Source organism: Bubalus kerabau, chromosome 5 (assembly GCF_029407905.1).
Source record: "Bubalus kerabau isolate K-KA32 ecotype Philippines breed swamp buffalo chromosome 5, PCC_UOA_SB_1v2, whole genome shotgun sequence".
Taxonomy (NCBI): Eukaryota; Metazoa; Chordata; class Mammalia; order Artiodactyla; family Bovidae; genus Bubalus; species Bubalus kerabau.
Window position 1 is genome coordinate 65,823,755 of NC_073628.1, and position 7,661 is coordinate 65,831,415.

Sequence of the window (7,661 nt, forward strand, 5' to 3'; positions counted from 1 at the left end):
ACTCAGTGACTGAACAACAACAAAACTACTTGTATGCAAGACTTGTCTTAGCCTCTGCCTTCAGAGGAAACCAGGCTAAGACATTCTCTTTCATTTAAAGATTTTTGTTAGAGGGAAAGGTTAAGTTATTCAACTGTTATTTTAAACATAATTTGAAATATATAACTAATTCCAAATATATTATGGGGAAAATGCACATTTTACACTTATTTGTACCTTAAAACATAAAACTTTTTAAAAGACTCACACTTTCAAGTAATATAGGAAAGCCATCTCAGAAACCAGTTACTACAGTATATGAAGAATAGGTCCCCAGCTGCAAAAACCTTATGCTGGTGCCCTCAGTGTCTATGAGCCAGCTTTCAAAGACCTGTCTGAATTTCACTGCCTGAGGGCTTTCCCCTGACGCTACTGAGTCTCTCTAAGCACACAGTAAGCCAGAAGTTCTTGGAACCAACCCCCTAAAACAGCCCATGACTGATGGGAGTGAACATCTAATACTCAGCTCCCTAGAGAAAGGTAGAAAGAGGGATAGAGAGAGGTGGGGGGCATGTGGAAGGAAATAGGTACATAGAGATGACAGACATAAAAAGTTAGAGATATTACTATGGACTGTAGAGTACCCCCCACCCAATTCATATGTTGAAGCCTTAAGCACCAATGTGACAATATTTAGAGATGAGGCCTTTGGGAGGTAAGTAGGGTTTAGACAATGCCATGAGGATGAGGCCCTCATGATGGGATTAGTGACCTTATAAGGACAGACACCAGACAGTTTGCTTCCACAGTATGCTCTCTTTATGTAAGGACTCAGGGAGAAAGCAGCCACCTGCAAGCCAGGAAGAAGGCCCTCACTGGGGAAATGAGCTGTCCAGCACCTTGACCTTGGATTTTCCAGTCTCCAAAACTATAAGAAATATGTCTTATGTTAATATTAATGCATATATGTGGAATCTAGGAAAATGATATAAATGATCTTTTTTCACAGCAGGAATAGAGATGCAGATGTAGAGAATAGACATGTGGACATGGGGTGGTGGGAAGGATGGACTGGGAAAATAGGACTCACACATACACACTACTATGTGTAAAACAGATAGCTAGTGGGAAGATGCTGTATAGCACAGGGAGTTCAGCTCCACGCTCTGTGATGGCCTAGATGAGTAGGAAGGGAACAGGGAGTGAGGGAGGTCCAAGAGGGAGGTGACATATGTATACATAAAGCTGATTCCCTTCGCTGTTCAGCAGAAACTAACATAATGTTGTAAAGCAACTATTTCCTAATAAAAAAGAAAGAAAAAATACTCATTGTTTAAAACACCCAATCTATGGTATTTTTGTCATGATGAATTTCACTCGCCCAAGCTGACTAATACAGATGTGCTGCAGATATATACTCCTCATCCCTGAAGTGGGCAATCTCTGAGGTGTATGTTTCACACCACTTCCCAGGTCTCCCCTGGGACTACGTGTCAGTGGACATTGGTAGTAATTAATTTGATAATGAACTTCCTATTGGCTGTCTTTATTTCTCCGTCTCTCTTCCCATTTCCTTTCTTGTGTTTCCTACATTTCTCAAATAAATTATTTTACTCTAGAAAGCTGTCTCAAAATCTGTTTCTATGGGCACCCAAATGGAAACAGTCTTATTGGTATAAAAATCTACAAAGCTCTGCCCTGGGTCATATCCAGTGAGAACAATACTATAAAGCGGGTTCAGTGCTTTTACACACTAGTGTTCAACCAGATTAAATGAGATCCAAAAATGAGAAATCAGAGCTTAATTCCCAAGAGGATCTGTGAGAAAAAAGTCGGTATGCATGTCTATTCTGAAAATAGTTGTGCCTCAGTGCCTGCATGGCTTAGGGCTAAATTGGGATAGGGTTTTTTGGTTTTTCTTCTTTAGATTTTTTTTTAAGACTTTGGTGGTAAATTTCATTCACACTCCTAACAAACTGCTTGTTTCAAAATAGTTTCACCAAAGGAAAGTGAAGTGTGTTTTTTTCACTGCAGAGCAAATGGAGAAGAGATTGATTTCAACTACCTTCTCAAGCTTTTCATCATAGTCTCTTCAAATGTCAAACCACTGCCTGAAGTACATATTTTTAACATTCCAATATCACACCATGTTGCTTGGGACCTCAGCCCTCACCTTTCCTCACGGACATCCTATTTTTATGAAAGATAAAACTGAATCAAGGAATTTGCCTGAGGTAACGAGGTAAGAGAAGGGCACCCAGCATAGGTTTGTTGCTGTTGTTCAGTCACTAAGTCATGTCTTCAACCTCATAAACTGCAGCACACCAGGCTTCCCTGTCCTTCTCTATCTCCCGGAGTTTGCTGAAATTCATGTCCATTGAGTCCATGCTGCAATCAAACCATCTCATCCTCTGCCACACCCTTCTCCTCCTGCCCTCAATCTTTCCTAGCATCAGGGTCTTTTCTAATGAGTCAGCTCTTTGCATCAAGTGGCCAAAGTATTGGAGCTTCAGCTTCAGGATCAGTCCTTCCAATGAATATTCAGGGTTGATTTGAAATATAAAGTCTCCTCTTTGGTATTTGTCACATTAAACTTGGTGTTGAGGAGTTCCTTCTCATTGTCAGTGTGCAGACAAGATAATTGAAAGCTTTTTCATTCTTTTTCCTAGCTTTCCTCAGATTCTAAGTGTGAAGAACCCAGAGGCAACCAGAATGAGTGAAAGATGCAACACTGTAGACCTCCAGAAAGATCTAATCTAAATCCAGTGTTTTAAGATGAAATTAGATGATGGGATGAGATGGGAAAATTAGAAGTTACCATTACTCATTGGAAAGAAGGGACAATTCTATGGCTGCTCTCAGTAAATCTCTAGGAAAAATATTTCCTGGGCACTTTCACTGTGTTTGAGAAGGGAAAGGCTACCCATTCCAGTATTCTGGCCTAGAGAATTCCAAGGACTATACAGTTCAGGGGGTCGCAAAGAGTCAGACATAACTGAGCAACTTTCACTTCACTTCACTTCATTGTGCTAATTACTGTACTAGTTCCCAAGAAATTAATAATTTAAAATTTATACTTCCTCAAAAAGCTGAGAAGCTATTGTAAAAGCAAACAAAGTAAATCCCATATTTCACTGTAGTTTATAAATATGACTGCCAAGCTCTTCACTTGGGGCTCCAAGAGCTCAAGAAGCAACCTCTCAATGAGCTGGGGGATTCAAGCATATGGCATATATTTTTCCCCACCACAACTTAACAGAAAAAGCTACTCCTCCACCCCCAATCCCTTCCAAATTCATAGCAATCTAAGGAGATAGCTTTTTCAATCTCTATCAATGTAGTTGATAATTAGAATTTATACAATGGGATTGAAATAGAACATTTGATAAAAAAAAAAAAAACAGTATCAAATCATATAATGCCCTTGCCCCCTTCAAGATATTCTTACCTTTAAGTGTAAAATGTGATTCATCTATCCTTGTTGTTGATCAGTCACTAAGTCGTGTTCCATTCTCCAACCTAATGGACTACAGCACACCAGGCTTCCCTGTCCTTCACCATCTCCTGGAGCTTGCTCAAACGCAAGTCCATTGAGTCAATAATGCCATCCAAACATCTCATCCTCTGTCACCACCTTCTCTTCCTGCCTTCAATCTTTACCAGCATCAAGGTCTTGTCTGATGAGTCGGCTCTTCGCATCAGGTGGCCAAAGTATAGGAGATTCCCTTTAGAATTGACTGGTTTGATTCAAGATGCCATTCTGGCGCAGTCTGAGGTGGTCGCAACTGTTACTGTGGAAGCTGTGGCAGGCCGGTGGGGGGCCGATTCCACAAAACCCAAGATCGGGCCTGGGCCTAGAAGCGAGGGCTTACATCCAGAGCAATGGCCCGCACTCATTCATGGCACTCTATGATCTGCTCAGCATTCCCTCTATGACCAACCTGAACCAAATCAAGGTGGCCTAACCACCAGCAGAGCTTCCTCTCCCACCCGGACAACTCGGTGAGCGCTGAGTCTGCCGAGCACTTCCTGCACATCTCTCAGGGTCACAGGGTGCCAGGCAGTACCACCTTGCGTCGGAAGTATGCCCGCAGCCTGCCAAGCGACAAGGACCTGCACGGCCCGGGCGTCCGGCCTTCCAAGACTCCAGCGCTTACCCCGAGGCGCACCCTGCACAGGTCCGCCCAGCTCTCCTGCCCACGGCCGCAGGCAGGCCTTGCCGGAAGCCAACCACACCATGTTCGACTTGGACGCCTTCTTCCTCCAGGCGCGCTGCAGTGAGCGGCTGGAGCTCAAATGGCGGCTGAGGGCCCGCCGGGAGGTCTTCCGCAAGATACTGGGGGACCGGGCCAAGAAGGGCTTATCCTGGGATGAGACGTGGCGTTCTTCCTAGTTCTGCACCTAGTCTTCCTCATCATGAGCTCTCATTTTTAATCGGTGAGTGGAGGCCAGGGGAGCAGCCCCCAGCCAACAACCCTCCCCCCCAAGAAAATGGCCTTGCCTGTCATCTTGAACCTCTTACCTCCCATTGTCTACCTCTGTTGGGGATCCGAAGGAACTGCTCTCTCCCCCTCCTCTTCCCCACCTGGCCAGCTTAGCCATTGACCTGCACATCCCTGCCCCCACTCCCGTCCAGAAAAGGCTTTCGATGCTCAAGAAAACAGGCACCTAAATGAAGAGTCCTGAAAGCCCGAGAGTGAGGGGTTTCCTGGAGACCCTGGGGTGCCCTTTTCCGGATTTTGTCACCTTTTGGAATACTTGCTCTGGCTTTTCTTGTAAAGCTCCGAGCAAGATTCGTCTGCTCCTGCCCCATGTGTGTAGCTGGGGCTCCCGTGTAACCTTGAAACATGTAATGGGACCAATTGTGGCTGCCGAAAGAAAAAAATATGGGGTCGTTGGAAACTTGTCTTTCTGTGAGTTTCCCAAGCCACAGGTGAGATCAAGGTAGGGTAAGGATGTGATCTGTGGGAACCTGGCCATTCTTGGGTGGTTACATCTCGCTTCTCCTTCTGTTGGTGGCCTGTGTGAATGGGAAAGAAAGTAAGGTTATGAGCCTTCCTGTTCCCATGCTTATCGAATGTATAACCTGGGAAATTTTCCTCTGTGGGCCTGATAGCAGAGGATCAAATCATTTGCTCTTTCAAGGTCTGTCATATTTGATTATCTATTTTCTGGTAGGTTCAGTGATTAAATTATTGATGTCAGTAGTCCCAGGTTTATCCTTGGAACAGTGTGCCTGGCACCTGGTCATCCCTTGACCAGCCAGCCTCTTTGCTAACTGTGCAGCTCCTCCCTTCCCAGAAATAGAGCAACAAATGGGGAGTTAGTCACCTGAGAAAGGCCCACCCTCGCATTCTGCTGGCAGTGCCTTCCACAGTCCCTACAAGCCAAGTCCTTGAAACATGGCTATTTGAGGCTGTGGGAACTGGGGGAATTTGAGTAGACAGGACTGTTGAGGGACAGGAGGGTTGTGGTAGAAATGCAATTCTTTATTCAGAGCTCACTGAGGCTTTTTTTTTTTTTTTTTTTTTTTTTGGCTATACAGTTTGGCATGGGAGATCTTAGTTCCCCAACCAGGGATCGAACCTGTGCCCCTGCAGTGGAAGTGCAGAGTCTCAACCACTGGATCCCCAGAGAAGTCCACACACACTTTTTTTTTTCCTTTATTCCTAACTGGTGCCAAGCAGTGGGTGATCACTTGCTAGAACTGTTGTAATCCAACTCTCTTAACCCTGGATCACTGCACACGGGGTATTAGCTGTGAGATGGTAGGAACTCAAGTGTGTATGCACTGTTGAACATAGAGCTGTGGGATAGGAAAACCTTTGCAGGAGACCTACTACAAGAGTAAGGACTTAAGTCTAGGTTGTAAACAAAGCCAGAGGTGCTTTGCTATATTAACACCAATTCCTGCAGTCAGTCTTTTATGTGCAGTTCCTGTATAAATTTGGATAAACCCATATCTGGTTCAACTTGGTCTCTTGGAGTTTTCTAAGTTTTTCAGCGTGGCTTTGTAGTGACCATTTGATTAAGTGGTAAGGATTTAAGCTCACTGTGGTTCAGACATGCTGGGCTCAGTGAGCCTTGGTTTCAGGGAGGAGTATATGTACTTTTTAATAGAACATTTAATGTTGTTAAATTCTGAAAGAGATAGGAATACCAGACCATCTGACCTTCCTCTTGAGAAATCTGTATGCAGGTCAGGAAGCAACATTTAGAACTGGACATGAAACAACAGACTGCTTCCAAATAGGAAAAGGAGTACAAGTCTGTATATTGTCACCCTGCTTATTTAACTTATATGCAGAATACATGATGAGAAACACTGGGCTGTATGAAGCACAAGCTGGAATCAAGATTTCCAGGAGAAATATCAATAACCTCAGATATGCAGATGACACCACCCTTATGGCAGAAAGTGAAGAAGAACTAAAGAGCCTCTTGATGAAAGTGAAACAGGAGAGTGAAAGAGTTGGCTTAAAGCTCAACATTCAAAAAACTAAGATCATGGCATCTGGTCCCATCACTTCATGGCATATTTGGAAATATGCCATGATGGGGAAACAGTGGAAACAGTGGCTGACTTTATTTTTCTGGGCTCCAAAATCACTGCAGATGGTGATTGCATCCATGAATTTAAAAGATGCTTACTTTTGGAAGGAAAGTTATGAACAACGTAGACAGCATATTGAAAAGCAGAGATACTACTTTGTCAACAAAGGTCTGGATGTGAGAGGAATGGATGTGAGAGTTGGACTATAAAGAAAGCTGAGCACCGAAGAATTGATGCTTTTGAACTGTGGTGTTAGAGAAGACTCTCGAGAGTCCCGTGGACTGCAAGGAGATCCAACCAGTCCATCCTAAAGGAAATCAATCCTGAATAGTCTTTGGAAGGACTGATGCTGAAGCTGAAACTCCAATACTTTGGCCAACTGATGCAAAGAGCTGACTCATTTGAAAACACCCTGATGCTAGGAAAGATTGAAGGCAGGAGGAGAAGGGGACGACAGAGGATGAGATGGTTAGATGGCATCACCGACCCAATGGACATGAGTTTGGGTAAACTCCGGGAGTTGGTGATGGACAGGGAGGCCTAGCATGCTGCGGTTCACAGGTTACAAAGAGTCAGACACGACTGAGTGACTGAACTGAGCTGAAATTAATAAAGTTTAATTGTGTGTCATATAGAGGTCATATGGGTTCAAACCTAACCAAAAATTATAAATGCAGCATGCTACTAAGGCCATTAGTGGGCCAGAAAGGCAAAGAGTGGTAAGGCTTTGCCCAGAAAAACAGAATCTTCGTCCTTGTTATTAAGAGATTACAGGTCCAGAAAGCAACTTGTCGTAGAGACTGGGATATCAAGCAAAGTTGGTTCAAGAACTGGTGATGAAATTTTCTAGCATCACAGTGGGCAAGTATATGCGATTCACTTGTGTGGGCCACTGTGTATGTTTACACTGTAGAAAGTACTTATTCAATTTGCTTTTTACTTTGTATCTGCTCTGGAGAAGGCATTTTCATAGGTATTCTAGTGAGAAAAGTTCCCTCAAGGGGGAGACGGTGAAGGTAAGATATTGGCCCACATATAATGGTAAGATAAGGCAGAATATAATAGTTATAGTAAGAAAGGCACACCCCCTACAGTTGCATGGATTCCTTTCAGATCTACTAGTGCAAAG

General features: G+C 43.8%; 1 pseudogene; it reads left to right on the forward strand.

Annotated features, from left to right (window-relative positions):
• The first annotated feature begins 3,654 nt into the window (after window positions 1-3,654).
• LOC129654243 (dnaJ homolog subfamily C member 30, mitochondrial-like) lies at window positions 3,655-4,413 on the forward strand (annotated as a pseudogene).
• The last annotated feature ends 3,248 nt before the right edge of the window (window positions 4,414-7,661 follow it).